Here is a 15,198-nt window from a genome sequence, read left to right as displayed (position 1 = left end):
AAATAAATAAAAAATTTAAAAAAAAATTTAAGGGATCTAGGAGCTGTGTCAATAACTAGGTTCAATGTGCAAGTTTTAAAAGAGAACAGCTACATAGTTTTCTCATCTACAAGTGGCACTGCTCTGTGTTAGAGCTCAGGAGAAAAGAATAGTATTTGTTTGATAAATAATTACAGAGTGATATTTGAAATTCAAAAGGACTGATATCACTGTTTTGGTTGGATCCTTAGGTTTATTGGCTAAGGAAAGTGATTTTTTTTTTTTTCAGTTACTCAGCATAGAGTCAGATAACTGCCAAGCTAATGCAAAAGAAGAATAAAACTGGATTTTTTTATGGAATCCAACAGGAGTAATTAGAAAGCTTAGCAACAAGAACAGAGATAGTGAATTCATATAATTAAATGACATTTTAAACCATGTGTATCAGTAAGCACATATACAAAGACTACTCGCTACTCTGCAAGAAAAGATAGAATTTCAAATCCAGTCTATGCCCTTTACCACTTCTTTGATCTTTTACACAGGTCTGAGCCTTTCTAAGCACTGGATTCTCATCTGTAAAATAAGGAGCACTATCATCTATCTCACAGGATTGCTGTGAGAATCTAGAAAAAGAACAGATGTTGAAGTTTTATCACCTAACACATGGAACCTACCCAACACATGGTTAAGTTACAGTTTTATTCTCAATGAGCACTCATATACACATAATAGTTTGGATTTTTCTCCCTGAAGTAGACCAAAACACAAAGCAAGAAAGGAGCAAAATTAATGACTTGTGTGCTTCATGTTAAGGTTTGAAGTTTTGATTCTCTGTGTGTGTAAAGAGTCAAGTGAAGTCAGGAGCGATAAGAAGGAGCTGCTGGAGACTGACATAAATGTTGTATCATAAAATAAATTAATTTAGTGGAAACATTATTTGGAGGCTCACTTGAATGAAGTACAGATATGAGTGGAATTGTGATACATGTGAGCTAGAAAAAAAAAGTAGTTATCCTAACCTGACAGATTATAATTTAAGAAGTCTTAAATGGCTCAAGGCTGAGAAATGAAAAAAAAAAAAATTCTGAGTGGGGACTGTGGAAAACAATTACTAATAAAAATGGAATAAAGGCTTATATAAGTCAAAAGTGCAGAGAACCACAATATTTACACAAACCTGATGCAAATGCTTATAAAAGAACCAGTGCAAAATGATGAAATTTCTGAATTATTCTAATAGTGGTTGATCAGATTTCAAGTTGTTTGGCTTCAGAACCCCCTCCTTGCTTTGGAATTGAATACTATACCATTTTCTTATGAAATGCTGTGCCATCATAGTTTCTCAAAAATAAAAAAAATATATTCTATATGTGCCTATAGCAATTGTTTGTTAAAATAGCAGCTGAAGGTCTGGAAAGATGACTCAGTACTAAGTGCACTTACTGTGCAAGCCTGAGAGACTGATGGGCTGTGAGTGCCTGTGTTTGAATCCCCAGAACCTACATAAGCAGCTGGTGTGGCCACTCACATCAGTAACTCTAGTCTTTTGGAGAGCAGAGATGAGAGAATTGCAGGGACGAGCTTACAGCATGCTCCAGAAGCAGTAAGAAATGCTATTGCAAGGAAAACCAGGTAGGTGAGCAATGGAGTGTGGGGGTTACTTCAGAGAGATTAACAGCTTAACATCTCTCTCTCTTTCTCCCTCTCTCTCTCCCCTCTCTCTCTCTCTCTCTCTCTCTCTCTCTCTCTCTCTCTCTGACATACACACTAAACCACAGCATACATACAATGGCAGGCAAAAAGGTTATGCTATACCAGTTTAAAATGTCTACGTGCTGTTAAATAATATTTGGTCCAATATTTGAAACATTGATTTAACAAAAGAGTAAATTGTCTTATTCACACAAAACTCTAAAAAAATTCATTCCCCATAAATTTTAATAGGGAAATGTCTTCCTAAGAATAATTCTATGTTGGGAAAAGAAAGAAAATAATACATAAAATTATTATAGAATCCAAGCCTTCCAGGTAAATTTAAGACATAATTACAAAATCAGATGATTATTTTGTTTGTATGTATTATTCTGTCTTCAAAATATCTTTTTTTTCTGACACTCAGCTGAGCAAAACAATTTTAGTAAGGAAAGTCACTGTCTGAGTTTTCATAGGCTTTTGAAGGCAAGTTAACATTTTCCTGGATAAAGATCAGAACAGTAAAATCACTAACAGGACTGAGTATTGTTTTTTTTTTTTTTTTCTTTTCTTCTCAAAAATCATCTGAAAAGTTATCCATAGTATATGATGCCAGAGTTTGTTGCCAGGTATTCCATTTTCAGGCCTTTTGCTTGCATTCAATAAATGACATAACAAAGCTGTTGGTCACCAAGAGTAGAGATGGGAGACATTATCCAGATGGAGAGGTAGAGACTCTGCCCTAAACAAATGGACATAAAGATGAGCAAACAGTATTTTTACATAAGCCACACCACCTCTGCAAATTTCAAACATTTACAGTCTTAAATATAATTGGAAAAACATTGAAACTTCTTCAAGTGCCTTACGATCATGAATGGTGAAGTATAGTAGGAAGACATAGATGCCAGTACTAAGGTAACTGCTTGGAAGTTTACTGATTTGACTGAAATGATCAGTGTTTACCTAGATTATTTTCCAATCAGAAGTAAATAGAAGGATATAAACTTATACATCTCAAGAAATAAAATCTGGCCACTGTGCAGTAAGTGGATATGACAGATACCACTTCTGGACCAAAGGATTACAGCATATACGTGCACCACATTGTTCCCTTCCCCTTGCTGTGGGAGAGGGAAGTTTGCATGTTCCAGGATGCAGATGGTGGAGGGACTGCCATTCCATCAGCTCAGCCTGGCTTTATAGGAGATACCAGGTGCAAGACTGCTCTGCTGACTGGTGTGGAAGACTTGGGGTCTTTTGTAGTAAGCCAGTGAGATTTGTGGTATTTGTTATTATAGCATATTAGGCAATCTTGCATAACTCATTTATAGTTTGTATATATTTTTGGTGCAATAAATTAATAAATTAAAAACAATCACTGTTATAAAATGGTTGTAATATTTGCAATTAAATTTCTAAATGACATAGGGACTTGGTAAAAAGTTGTATAGCTAGGAAAACCACGCAGTGTGATATCCAGTTTGTGTCCCAGCTCCTCTTTCTCAGTCTAAAGGTGTCGAGGCAGCCACGTTAATTATTCCTGGTTTTATTTTCTTTAGGTTTTCTCTATATGGCTGGTATTATGTTGTTCTATCTCTTTGATTTCACCACTTTAAGCAAATTAAATTACATGGACCCAGTTATGGAAGACCTTTGACTATGCTCACATATATCAATTCCTCCTTTCCTATGCTAACAGCCATGATTTTATTTTTTGTATTTCTTTATTTAGTTAATCGACTCTGAGAAATTTACATATCACACCTCTATGTCTAGTTCCAACAACTCTACAAGGTCATCTCAGTGTTCTGCTATGTGAGATGAAGTACTTACTATGTGGACCCTTTTCTCCATGATGTTATCATCTTCCATCAGATCCATTTGTAGTTTCAGATTTAGATTATTTTAAACCATTAACTATGGTTCTCATGCATTTTCCATGAATCAGTTTTACATGTGTTTAAAGCAGAATGCTTTGTAACATAAAGCGAACACAAACTCCCTTCTCTCCCAGCCTTGGTCCCAATAAATCCCAGGCTCTCACTTTTTTGTACTTAGCAAATTCTGAACTGTTTTAACTTACCATTGAACACATTTCTCTTGTATTTATATTATAGCAAAAGAAATCAGAGCCTTTCCCTCACACTTGACCTTCCCAATTCTTTTGTTATAATTGATGTGTTCCTTTTCATTCTTGAATATTTTTTCTAATTTTTGTACTCAGTGAGTGGTCAAGTTGGTACCATTGTTAGATTACTCTGTGTCCTTCCCGCTCTACAGGAACCAGCCTTGCTGGGGCAAATGAGTCCTGCATTGTGGGGTTAGCCTTCAGTTTGGGGTAGGAGGAAATGTCTCTGCTTGTCATGACCCAATGTGTGGCTCTGACATTCTTTCCGCCCCCTCTTCTGTAAATTTCCCTGAGCCATGTTGGGTTCATTTTAGTGTGCTTCAGTGTTGAGATCTTTGGAGCCTCTGTGTCTCTGGATATCTGGTTTGGTGGGGGTTGATTATTCTCTGTGTCTATTTCCTTTATCATTGTGCTGGTTCCTGGTTCACCAAGAAAACAGCATTCTTGCATGTTTCTCCAATTATTCTTTTTTTAAATTTTAATTGTTTTTATTAGTTTTCTATTCAGTATATACAGGCAGTTTGGTACCATTATTAGGCTCATCCATGACCTAGCCCCTCCTCATTGGCCCCTCCTTGTTGAGGTATATGGGTCATGCCTTGTGGAGTTAGCCCACAGTTATTGGTGTGATAAATGTCTCTGCATATCCTGACCCTTCTTGGGTGCTGATCTGTAACTCCCAGTACCAGCTGGTGGATGTCATCCACAATGAGCTTTTGATCAGAGAGACCAACAAAGTTTCCCAAAAGAAGATAGATTTCTGTCAGAGTGCTTGATGACCCACCATAGGTTAGTGGTAAGACCCTACTGTTGAAGACATCATATGCTGGTGACACGTAACATGGAGTGACATGGCTGGAAGCTGGAAGAAAGTCAGTCCCTAGACAGTGTGTCTAGCACCAAAAGCTGCTACGTGAGCAACTGGAGGAAAATGATCAATATCTGCCCAAGCAAAGCATGGTATAACCTACTTAGCAGCAAATAACTTGACATGATGCTCATACAAGCGGTCCTCAGCCATGGTGGGAAACCAATTGCTCTGGATTTGGCTAACTGATCTGCTCAGTTGTATGGAACCCATAGCTGGAACTGGGAAACAAGTCAGAACCATATCCAAAAATGAGCCTGCTCTCCATTATCAAGGTACCACCAATAATGGGCTTCAAGTGGGCCTACACCTATTAAACTCTCTCTAAAAAAATAATGGTTATCACATTTATTTGATGTTGACTGTACTCTCCTTTGGAGAATCTGCTCTTCTCTTTCAAATAGATGCAGATCCTTAGGAGAGAGTCACCCCATCATACTTCAAAAGGGCCCCAGCTGAAACTAAGAATAATTGGGGTGGTGGTGCACACCTTTAATTCCAGCATTCAGGAGGCAGAGGTAGGAGGATCAGAGGATCACTGTGAATTTGAGGCCACTCTGAGACTCCATAGTGAATTCCAGGTCAGCCTGGGCTAGAGTGAGACCCTACCTCAAAAAAACCAAAAGCAACATAATACTTTCAAGATAGCTTTCTTCTATTAAGTATTAAAATTACTTTCCCCATGTTTGTGCAATGATCCTGTTTCTCAGCAGTTCAAATTTCCTCTTCTTATGGCAATATTAGTCAGATACCACCTCTGCTTTCTTTCAAATCTTCAACTCATCTGATTGTAAATAATTTCCAATTTATGGTTAATTGGGTTTCTGTCTTTCTAGGATACTAAAATAACATTTGAAAATTAGTAGTGTCTATTTATTTATATCATTTTGAGCATTTAATAGAGGCATATTGCAAGTTATATATGTATTTCGCTCAGTTTCTCGATCTAAACATTGCTAGTCAGTAGTATCTACAAGTACTCATGCTAGCAGGTTTCAGAGCCTTGTGGATATGCTGATGATAGCATTAGTTGCTATAGCCTTAAGGATAATTCAGCTGGTTAATTTAAAAACTTCTTATGTATAAGGCCTCTCAACAATAGTAAAACCCTTCTAGTTACTGTGAGATTCAGTACTCAGCCATAAGCTGTAGAAAATACACAAAGCTTTACATTTAAACATACATACTTCCTAGATGGAAGAAATGAATGCATGAAACGTTGCCTCAATCACTTCATTGCTTATGAAGGCAGGAGCTTTTCTTCTGGGAATCTAAGCAAATGAATCTTATTAAAAATGAGGGATCAGATAAACTTGCTTCAAGATGAAATGACAAAGATAGTCCAGCAATTTCTAAGTTATTTGACAGAGTCATTTGTTTCCAAGGAATAATTCCAAATGTCATGAAAGATCTCAAAAGAAAAAAAATGAGAACTGCCACATCAAAGCCTGTGCATTTGTAGAAGAAACAGCTGTGACAAATGACCCTGAGGGCAATGAATTAATTCTGAAGAGATGCTATGAATTTGAAAATATAAGCTCACACACATTTAAAATGATCTTTACAGGTGATGTGCAAATATATACCAGTGTGCCTTTTTATTAGACCATGTATGATTTGTTCTGCAACTTCATGCCAAAAATAGACTGTGCTTCTTTGAAATTTAAATAATACAGAGTGGCAAATGAGAATGAATATTCTGAAATGTTGGCCTATTAGCATATTATCCTACACACACACACACACACACACACACACACACACACACACGGCATAAAAGCAGTGAAAACAGTACAAATGTGGAAGGAATTATATCATCTCTTCATTGGCAAACCCAAAGGAAAAGTTCACAAGGAAGTTAGCTTTGCATGTAATTTCTCACATTTTATGCACACAAGAAAAATAGTTGGCAGTGTTTTTATGTCATTTGTTACAATCTAAAGATGGCTTTTTCTACAAAAATATTGTAAAGATGTCAAAATGTTCTTTCTTCATATGATTTGCAAAATGACAAGCATTCTGATCCAGATGCTACATCTTGCACAATATCATTTATCATGAGTTACAGGACTCCAAGCCCATAAAAGCCTTTTGCAAAAAAAAGTGCAATGAGTCTACTTTTTATTTCTCCTTTTATTTGGGATAGGGATAATGGTCTGAATTTCTAGGATAACGTCTAACTGTATTCTTGAAAAGCGATAAACAATCAGAAACAACTTTGCTCTTTTCCTCAAAGTCAGCCTTTACTCACAGGTATTTTATGAGTCAGTTATTGAACTCTTAATTTCTCTAAAGGAGTGAGAAAATCTGCACAATAAAGTAGCTTAAAAAATCACCAGTATTCCAAGGATAGCAAGAACATAATTGATCAATTTTGAGAAGATAAAATATCAAAATTGCTATTCTCTATCTATATGATATATAATTGGAGAATTATAGAATTAGAAGTTATACTATAGCTCTAAACCTTAGAGAATTGGGTACTTACAATCAATTAACTTCCTATATGCCCCTATAGCCTTGGGTGTTTGTGATTAAGGTTTCTACTTAGTAATCACGTGGTAAAGTCTTTAGTCTTTGGCAAGTGGAGCACTGCAGGAGGGATATCACTTGGGATGGACCTTGGGGTTGAATCCATCTCTACGGTGTGTGCTTTAATGGAGCACGTGGCTGCTGATGATGGCTGCTCCTCCTTCTCTGCTGTGGATACATGATGAAATGAACCAGCTACGTCCACCATGATGAAGCTTCCCTTGCAAACCGTAAACCAGCAATAAACCCTTTCCTCCCATAAACTGCTTCTGGTTGGGTGGGTGTTCTTCCCAGCAACAAAAAGGGAGTTACAACTCTTCCTATATACAAGAAGCATCTAGTTTTTGAGGTTATAGGTAAGATCAAGAAGGAAAATATACAGAGACAAATTCACTGAATTTTGAATCATTGGAAGCAAATTTCAGAAATAGATAACATTTAAGTGTCTGTTGCTGTAATACATATTGAGCAGCACCTAATAGCAGTAGGTTTAATTCTGCAAACAACCCAGGGGAATTATTATAGATAAGACACAAAATCTGATATTTATATTCTGAAAAGAAGGACAAAGAAGTTGCAGAACAAGGTAAGGCAAAATAAGTACAGCACTTTTATTTGTTATTCTAGCCACAGGGATCATGTTCTCACATCCTATGATTGGAAGCATATAGATGACACATTTGTTATTCCTGTCACTCACCCACTGACTTGGGTTGTGATCCTGGACAACTTCAATACAACAAGAATTTCACTCTGTCATGTTAGAAATGTAATCAATAACATATTCTAAAGCAGAAATGGTTGGTTGCTTAAAACTAAAGTCATTCCAAAGTAACATTTTCTATTTCTCACTTTTGTAATGATGAATAGAAACGCTAAACATTTACCATTTCAATTCTTCCTTTGTCTTGATTTAAACTTTCCACATCTTAGATTTTGATACAAGGATTTACGAGTGAATGGTTCATGGAGTTTACTCCAAGAAAGAAGTGAGTCAGGAAAGGGAATAAAGGATAAACCATGAATAATTACCATGGTGGGACATGTGGAGCAAATTTTCTGAGGATTCTGAGATACTATATAGCACATCTCATGGAAATATTCAGGGATTAGTAAAGAAACTGGGTATTGTATATAACTTACTGATTCAAATGGTGGACATCAGTACATGCCTAGATCACACATAACTGAAAAAGTAAATATACCTTGAAAAAAGTTATGTTAAATTATGCACTAGACTGGGGAGACAGCTCATTTATAGAGTGCTTTTTTAGTATGCCCTTGGTCCTGGGTTCAATCCACCACCTTGCAAAAACTAAAAGCAGTGCTTGAGGGTTGGGTCACAAGTCAGGGAGAGTATGGTGGCCTAAAGTTATATAACATTGTGTTTGTATGTCCTATGCCCTTCACTGCTTACAAACCACTGTAAATTAGAGTACAACATAAGATGAGGACATCTAACCCTGGTATTACAAAGAGAATCACCTACCCTGTATTTGGAGTTTTTAATTGGTAAAGAATTAGCTTTAATCATTGATGAAACTAACTCTTCTTTCAATTCTACAGGTTTTTGATTCAATATATTTTCAGAGCACTACAATAATTTGTCTCTTTTATTAGGATCTTAAAGTCTCTGATTCCTCATTTATTATTATTATTTTTTGATTAAAGAGGAAACAACGTCTTTCCAATATCAACAACATCTGTAAAGTGTGTAAATTATCATGACTAAAACAAAAAATATCCATAGAAGAAATCAAATTATACATTAAATAAATTCTACAAAACTTGCATTTTCATGACAGCCCATGTAGTAACAGCAATATTTCCTCAAAACATGGTAAGAATTTGTTAATGTTTAATCCAAAATTTTTAAGAGAGAATAAATTAGAATAACACGATATGTAAATAATAAAAATGTAATCTCTAACCAGATACTAAACAAAAACTTCATGATGCAAGTTTCCAATCCACCCCGTTATTGGTGCCAGATGTTAATCCTGGAAACAGCAGATAAAGAACTTACGGAGAAAGAAAGCTGTATTTTAAGTAGTAGGAAGTTAACTTATGAAAATGAAAGGTTGGTGCATGTCTGCTTAGACAATAAGCCTTCTATGACGTATTAAATATTTTTTCCACTGATGACCATAGTTTATAAAGTCAAAAAGTAATTTTATAGGTCAAAATTCATGATTTTTAGAAGAGCAGGGAAACAGCCTGAGCAAAATCAGAGATGGGAGGCATGGGTGGTAAGAACTGTACATCCCACAACTCATATTTCAAATATTACAGCTTCATTTATCCTTCTCTTTTGTGCTATTTTTGTATAAACTTCATCTGATCCTTTCTCATACTTGTAGAAATATATTGGTTGTTCCTGAAAGTTTTTAAAATGAGTTAATGTGTTGTATTTATGCCCATATTTATCATTTCTGATGTTTTGCATTTCTTCCTTCAGCCTCAAGTTCTTCTTCAGTCTGAAAAACTTCCTTTACTACTCTTGTACTTCCATTATGTAAATCCAAATACTTTATTTTATTTTGTTTTATTATTGACAACTTCCTTAACTGTAAACAATATCCAATGGTAGTTCCCTCCTTCCCTCCACTTTCCCCTCCCCCCCTTTTTTCCCTCCACCCTCCATCTTATCTCCTCCCCTCTCAATCAGTCTCTCATGTATTTTGATGTTATCATCTTTCCTCCTATTATGATGGTCTTGTGTAGGTAGTGTCAGACACTGTGAGGTCATGAATATCCAGGCCATTTTGTGCCTGGAGGAGCACATTGTAAAGAGTCCTACCCTTCCTTTGGCTCTTACATTCTTTCCACCGCCTCTTCCGCAATGGACCCTGAACCTTGGAAGGTGTGATAGAGATATTTCAGTACTGAGCACTCCTCTGTCACTTCTTCTCAGCCACCATAGTGCCTTCTGAGACATCCCAAGGTCACTGCCATCTGAGAAGAGAAGCTTCTCTAGGCAAAAGTTAGAGTAGTGTTAATATATGGGTATGAACATTAAAGAAGTGCTGACTGGGCAGTTTGGTGAGCATGGTATATGCATTTAGCCAGACAACAGCAGACATTACACCCCTAGGGCTCATGACTACCCCTGTTGTAGGTATTCAGTATCAGGGATGTATTCCCTCCCACAGAGTAGGCCTCCAGTCTAATTAAAAAGTGGTTGGTTTCTCCCATAACATATGTGCAACTATTGCACCCATTGACTCATTGAGCCTGGCTGGCAAAATTTAAGCCTTGTCGTGTCTACTGCTGAGTATTTTCAGTGGTGATTTCTCTCTCTCCCATTTAATTGCATGCAGCATAGCTTTTTCCAGCTGTCATCTGGTCTACATGGAGGAGGTTTTCAGCTCAGCTCCAGCAGTATTTCTTACTAACCATGTACCCTAACTACATGGAGTCTTCAGCAGTAGGGTCTTACCATCTATTCCTGGTGGGAAACCAAGGGCCTTGGCAGTGGCTTGTAATGTTTGGGGGTTATCAGGAACCTCCTTGGTCAATAACTCATGGGAAGTTAGCCCATCCTTGGCACTGAAATTTTTCTAGTAGCAATCTATGGCTTATGAGTGTTACATTGTCCAAAAAAGTATAACATGATTAGCCAAATACTTTTTATATGTAATTATTAAAAATGTCCTCATTTTACATTCAGTTTTGAAATATTGTTTGAGATATAAACTTCATGGTTAACTCTCTTTATACCCTTCAAAGTCATCGCTCTTCTGTCATCCTACTGCCATTGTTTTGATAGGAATTCAGATGGTGTTTGTACTTTTAATTTCCTAGAGCAAATATAATGTTTTTCGCCCTCTGTTCTTGAAATTATTTTTTTATTTTCAGTTTTATGATGATCAATAGCAGTGATGTATAAATGTAGAAAACTTTGTTATGTTTGTTATAAATGTAGAAAACATTTTATTATGTTTAAAATAACTTGTTCCAGTCAGTCCCTTGTGCATGCTGGTACTATAGAATTTTTCCAGTTACCACAAAGTAATCAAGAATTTATCATAAGCATATAATTGCATATAAAAAGTAATTAAATCAAGCAGGCAATAAAATGTGATAGATAATGGAATCCACAGTACTGCCAGCATCACAAGGAGTAGGACTGGACTCTAAGTAGCTCTAGAAGGGAAGTAGTAGTCAGATTTTAATGCATGGTCACTATCTTTCCAATACCTGTTATTCATTCTTTGCCCCAAACCAGACTATTTCTTCAATCCTTTTGCTTTCTAAAAAGTTTGCTTCCTTTATGATTCTTTAAACTTTCCTATTAAAAGCCTTTATCTCTAGTATAGACTTTAGATACCTTTTTCTATGAGAAAATATACTCTTCCAATTTGCATTAATAGAAACGTAAAATGAAACATAACATATATAAAACATAATTAATTGTATAGAAATGACAGGTAAAAATTTCCTATTGATTTCAGAATTGTTGTTGCAAAGAAACAAATAATATTTCTGTCTCTCCCCTCCCTTTTCTTCATGTCCCTTCTTTTCTATTTTGTTTTTTTTTCTCCCCTCCTTTATATCTTCTCTACTCTCTCTTCTTCTCTCTTTTCTAGGTCATAGAAAGATAAATAGATGATAGACAGATGAATAAGATTGATATATAGACATAGAGACAGATGATAGGCAGATGACAGATAGATAGATTAGATAGATATAAAGGGGGCAAGATGACACCAACAGTCCTCAAGTATCAATTTATTTCAATGACCTAGATAGAAAAAAATCTGTATTGAAATAGCCCCAATATAATGTCTTCAAATAAGACCATAATGATTCAAATTGACATAGCTTATTAAGACTCATCTCTGTTCCAATCTCCATATCACACTTATGGCATATCCAGCAATTTTTTTCATTTTCCAAGTTATTCATTTTCTAAAAGAAACGTGGAAAGAAATAATTATTTCTCATAGAAGAGAACTAACTTGCATTCTATAATTCTTAATTGAGATAATGAGAATATTTATGTTGTAGCTAATATCAGTTTATTCTTTGCACCATCATAGCTTGGCATCATTATGTTTTTCTTAGATGCAGCCTTTAGTCACAGATTCATAGTAAATACTTATGCGTGGTATCCTGTTGTACAAAATAAACAGCTAAAGAGGATAACCCTGTCATAAAAGTTCTGAGTGGGACTGTTTTTTTTTAAGTGTTTAAAAGTTTTGAGGTTTGGAAGCTATTATTGAAACATTTAATTAAATAACTATAATATTAATAAAAGTTTGTTGGTTTTTATATTTTTATACATCAAACATATTTTATACATAAAAATATAATTCTGTCCCTTGAATTTATTTTCAAAAGGTCGAAGAACTCCTTTCCATGATGATAGCACTCCTGCCAACATGGTGAACATCCCTAAAACTCGTCAGACTTGCTGCAAGAAGTGCGGCAAGCACCAGCCCCACAAAAGTGACCCAGTACAAGAAGGGAAAGGACTCTGCATGCCCAGGGAAAGCAGCATTATGACTGAAAGCAGAGTGGCTACGAAGTGCAGCCTAAGCCTATATTCCAGAAAAAGGTTAAGACTACGAAGAAGATTGTGCTGAGGCTTGAGTGTGTTGAACCCAACTGCAGATCTAAGAGAATGCTGACTACTAAGAGATGCAAGCATTTTGAACTGGGAGGAGATGAGAAAGGGCCAAGTGATCCAGTTCTAAGCCAATTTTGCTATGAAGACAATAAAATGAGATTATATTCGCCTGAAAAAGAAAAAGGTCAAAGAACAAGTGCTTTACCTCTTATTGCAATGGTCACACTAGATACTGGCATTTCTGAAAACACTGTGTTAGGTTAGAGAGATGACTTGGCTTAATGTTTAGGTAGACTGCTAAACTGAGAGTTAAAAAAGTTAGAAAGGAACTATTTGAAGCGTTAGCTTGACTGCATTCATTTGGTCAAATTAAGTAATTTTAGAGTTATAAGTCTTTATTCAAACCGAAGATGATTTCACAAAATGGTAACTCAGACAAGCAAAATTCTGGAATAAACTTTACCCAGAATGGTATCTCTATTACTCTGCTTGTAGCTTTATATTTTACCTTTCAAAGTAAAATACATTAAGAGTTAAAGAAAATCAGCTAATATTCATTATATGTATAAATATTTTTAGTCAAATACTGACTTCCAAACATAGCAAAAGAAAAGTAAGTATATATATATGTAACAAAATCAAAGAGATATAATAAGATATTTAATGATCTGCTTCATAAGTATCTCAAGTATTTTCACCATAACAATTCAGTCATATATTACCAAATATGAAGCCTTATGAAAAATTATACTTCATCCTGAAAAATAAACACCCCCCAAAATGAAAGGTTCCTTTCCTTTCTATCTCTAAATCGATGACAGACCTCAAACCTAGGAATCCTTAAAATGTAAATTCTAAATTAAGTATTTAATAATCCTAAAGGTATTCCAATAAAATTAAAAGGAAATTCTCTTTCCTGAACCAAAGTTTCTTCATGCAATCCTCACCACAAGACATATGGCTGGACTGACCTACCAGCTTAACATAACACTTGTATAAACATGGTATTTTCATAAAGTTCTAGAAGGTCCATTCTAGTTTCCAAGTGTACTCCACATGTTTGAAGTCTTCCATAGCTCTTGTTTTCAGTGAGATATAGCAACAGAAAACTATTTGTTGCTACAAGTATTTCCCAGGGTTCTTTTAACTTTACCCTGCTGTAAGTTACTTTCTCTTCCATCAGGCTATGAAGAGCAAGGGTAGCAGAACAGGAAATCAGCTGCCATCATCCCATCACCAGGGAGGAGGAAGAGAGCACCATGAGCAGAGCTGCTTAGCTTCTTCTCTCCTTTCTTATACAGCCCATGACCCCTGCTCATGTAATGGTACAGCTGAGAGTTAAGTTTTGTCTTCCCATCTCAGTAAACCTAATCAAGATAATCCCTCAAGACAGGCAACAAACTAATCTAAATAATTGAAACTAATCAAAATAATTCCTCACAGGTGACTACAGGTCCTTTGCGGCTGACCTGTGAACCTCCATACCCACTCAATGCAGTCCTTGAAAATTGCAGTAGTGGCTTATTTACTGTTTGCTTTTTTATTTATTTATAAGACTTGGAAACATGCAATGTACACATGTATCCCTCCCTTTTTCAACTGGGAAATAAAAGTGACTGCTGGATAATCTGTGTGGTTCCAAGTTATCAGGTGGCTTATGATGCCCTGGCACTCCCAAAGCTCACTCTAACTATGATCTTCAGATTAATTTTATGAACTTCTTAATGTACTTTTATGAGTTAAGAAATAGAAGGAATTTTGACCCTAGTTGTGAAGGTCTCTATATCTATATTTATTTCATCTATATCTATATCATCAACTATATTATCTATATCTATCTATCATCTATCTATCTATCTATCTATCTATCTATCTATCTATCTATCTATCATGGAGAGAATATATTTCCTTGCTCATTAATTTTGCTCAAGTTCTGAGAGTCTCTTTGACCAATAACAGGTAAAACACAGTGCTGGTCTCTTTGAAGACAAATCACACACACACACACACACACACACACACACACACAGAGAGAGAGAGAGAGAGAGAGAGAGAGAGAGAGAGAGAGAGAGAGAGAGAGAGAGAGAGAGAAATTATTGGAAACAGAAACCAGAACGTTCCTGGAAACCTTGATTTTTAGACTTTTATTTTTATTTACTTATTTTTATTTTTTTGTGTTTTTGAGGTAGGGTCTCACTCTAACCCAGGCAGACCTGGAATTCACTATGGAGTCCCAGGGTGGCCTCGAACTCATGGCAGTCTTCCTACCTCTGCCTCCCAAGTGCTGGGATCAAAGGCGTGCACCACCACGCCTAGCTTAAATTATGACTTTTAAGCACATCTACTATTTAGATGTGTCTCAACAAACATGTTGAGTGAGAGAACACATATATTTATGTAAAGTGCATATAGTCTGGTTTG

The 15,198-nt window shown here is 35.9% G+C and overlaps 1 pseudogene; it reads left to right on the top strand.

Annotated features, from left to right (window-relative positions):
• Positions 1–12,589: 12,589 nt before the first annotated feature.
• Positions 12,590–12,904, top strand: LOC105944357 (annotated as a pseudogene).
• The last annotated feature ends 2,294 nt before the right edge of the window (positions 12,905–15,198 follow it).

Source organism: Jaculus jaculus, chromosome 6 (assembly GCF_020740685.1).
Source record: "Jaculus jaculus isolate mJacJac1 chromosome 6, mJacJac1.mat.Y.cur, whole genome shotgun sequence".
Classification (NCBI taxonomy): Eukaryota; Metazoa; Chordata; class Mammalia; order Rodentia; family Dipodidae; genus Jaculus; species Jaculus jaculus.
The sequence above is the reverse complement of the archived record's forward strand: the minus strand, read 5'-3'. Positions and strand labels throughout refer to the sequence as shown.